Source organism: Dama dama, unplaced genomic scaffold (assembly GCF_033118175.1).
Source record: "Dama dama isolate Ldn47 unplaced genomic scaffold, ASM3311817v1 ptg000093l, whole genome shotgun sequence".
Classification (NCBI taxonomy): Eukaryota; Metazoa; Chordata; class Mammalia; order Artiodactyla; family Cervidae; genus Dama; species Dama dama.
In genome coordinates, this window is record NW_026870908.1 from 3,534,751 (window position 1) to 3,537,892 (window position 3,142).

Below are 3,142 nucleotides of genomic sequence, written 5' to 3' on the forward strand. Positions count from 1 at the left end.
AAATATGGAGAGCTTCAAAAGGTGTCAAAAATATGAAGAGCATGAAACGGTCTGAAAAATAGGGGGAGCATGAAATGGTGTTCAAAAACATGAAGCCTGAAAAGGTGTGAAATATATGAAGAGCCTGAAAAGGTGTGAAAAATATGAAGAGCTTCAAAAAGTGTCAAAAATATGAGGAGCTAGAAACGGTCTGAAAAATAGGAGGAGCATGAAGCAGTGTTCACAAACATGAAGAGCCTGAAAAGGTGTGAAAAATATGAAGAGCTTCAAAAGGAGTCAAAAATATGCGGAGCCTGAAATGATCTGAAAAATAGGAGGAGCATGAAGCGGAGTTGAAAAACCTGAAGAGCCGGAAAAGGTGTGAAAAATGTGAAGAGCTTATAAAATTGTCAAAAATATGAGGAGCATGAAATGGTCTGAAAAATACGAGCAGCCTGAAACGATCTGAAAAATAGGAGGAGCATGAAGCGGTGTTGAAAAACATGAAGAGCCGGAAAAGGTGTGAAAAATGTGAAGAGCTTATAAAATTGTCAAAAATATGAGGAGCATGAAACGGTCTGAAAAATACGAGCAGCCTGAAACCGTCTGAAAAATAGGAGGAGCATGAAGCGGTGTTAAAAACATGAAGAGCCTGAAAAAGTGTGAAAAATATGAAGAGCTTATAAAATTGTCAACAATATGAGGAGCATGAAACGGTCTGAAAAATACGAGCAGCCTGAAACCGTCTGAAAAATAGGAGGAGCATGAAGCGGTGTTCAAAACATGAAGAGCCTGAAAAAGTGTGAAAAATATGAAGAGCTTATAAAATTGTCAAAAATATGAGGAGCATGAAACGGTCTGAAAAATACAGCAGCCTGAAACGGTCTGAAAAATAGGAGGAGCATGAAGCGGTGTTCAAAAACATGAAGGGCCTGAAAACGGGTGAAAAATATGAAGAGCTTCAAAAGGAGTCAAAAATATGCGGAGCCTGAAACGATCTGAAAAATAGGAGGAGCATGAAGCGGAGTTGAAAAACCTGAAGAGCCGGAAAAGGTGTGAAAAATGTGAAGAGCTTCAAAAGGTGTCAAAATATGAGGAGCATGAAACGCTCTGAAATATAGGAGGATCATGAAGCGGTGTTGAAAAACATGAAGAGCCTGAAAAGGTGTGATAAATGTGAAGAGCTTCAAAAGGTGTCAAAAATATGAGGAGCATGAAACGGTCTGAAAAATAGTAGGAGCATGAAACGGTGATCAAAAACATGAAGAATTTGAAAACGTGTGAAAAATATGAAGAGCTTCAAACGGTGTGAAAAATATCAGGAGCATGAAACGGTCTGAAAAAGATGAGGAGCATGAAGTGGTCTTCATAAACATGTACAGCCTGAAAAGGTGTGAAAAATATGAAGAGCTTCAAAAGGTGTGAAAAACAGGAGGAACATGCAGCGGTGTTCAAAAATATGAAGAGCCTGAAAAGGTGTGAAAAATATGTAGTGCTTCAAAAGGTGTCAACAATATGAGGAGCATGAAACGGTCTGAAAAATAGGAGGAGCAAGAAGCGGTGTTGAAAAACAAGAAGAGACGGAAAAGGTGTGAAAAATATGAAGAGCTTCAAAAGGTTTCAAAAATATGAGGAGCTTGAAATGGTCTGAAAAATAGGACGAGCATGAAACGGTGTTCAAAAACATGAAGAGCATGAAAAGGTGTGAAATTATGAAGAGCTTCAAAAGGTGTGAAAAACATGAGGAGAATGAAACGGTCTGAAAAATAGGAGGAGCATGAAGCAGTGTTCAAAACATGAAGAGCCTGAAAAAGTGTGAAAAATATGAAGATCTTGAAAAGTTTGAAAAATATGAAGACCCTGAAAAGGTGTCAAAAATGAGATGAGCATGAAACAGTCTGAAAAGTAGGAGGAGCATGAAGTGTTGTTCAAAAACGTGAAGAGCCTGAAAAGGTGTGAAAAATATGAAGAGCTTGAAAAGGTGTGAAATACCTGAGGAGCATGAAACGGTCTGAAAAATAGGAGGAGCATGAAGCGGTGTTCAAAACATGAAGAGCCTGAAAAAGTGTGAAAAATATGAAGAGCTTATAAAATTGTCAAAAATATGAGGAGCATGAAACGGTCTGAAAAATACGAGCAGCCTGAAACCGTCTGAAAAATAGGAGGAGCATGAAGCGGTGTTCAAAACATGAAGAGCCTGAAAAAGTGTGAAAAATATGAAGAGCTTATAAAATTGTCAAAAATATGAGGAGAATGAAACGGTCTGAAAAATACGAGCAGCCTGAAACCGTCTGAAAAATAGGAGGAGCATGAAGCGGTGTTCAAAACATGAAGAGCCTGAAAAAGTGCGAAAAATATGAAGAGCTTATAAAATTATCAAAAATATGAGGAGCATGAAACGGTCTGAAAAATACAGCAGCCTAAAACGGTCTGAAAAATAGGAGGAGCATGAAGTGGTGTTGAAAAACATGAAGAGCCTGAAAAGATGTGAAAAATATGAAGAGCTCCAAAAGGTGTGAAAAATATGAGAAGCATGATACGATCTGAAAAATAGGAGGAGCATGAAGTGGTGTTCAGAAACATGGAGAGCCTAAAAAGGTGTGAAAAATATGAAGAGCTTCAAAAGGTGTCAAAAATATGAGGAGCTTGAAACTGTCTGAAAAATAGGAGGAGCATGAAGCAGTGTTCAAAAACATGAAGAGCCTGAAAAGGTGTGAAAAATATGAAGAGCTTCAAAACGTGTGAAATACATGAGGAGCATGAAAAGGTCTGAAAAATAGGAGGAGTATGAAATGGTGTTCAAAAACATGAAGAGCATGAAAAGGTGTGAAAATTATGAAGAGCTTCAAAAGGTGTGAAAAACATGAGGAGAATGAAACGGTCTGAAAAATAGGAGGAGCATGAAGCAGTGTTCAAAACATGAATAGCCTGAAAAAGTGTGAAAAATATGAAGATCTTCAAAAGTTTGAAAAATATGAAGACCCTGAAAAGGTGTCAAAAATGAGATGAGCATGAAACAGTCTGAAAAGTAGGAGGAGCATGAAGTGTTGTTCAGAAACGTGAAGAGCCTGAAAAGGTGTGAAAAATATGAAGAGCTTGAAAAGGTATGAAATACCTGAGGAGCATGAAACGGTCTGAAAAATAGGAGGAGCATGAAGCGGTG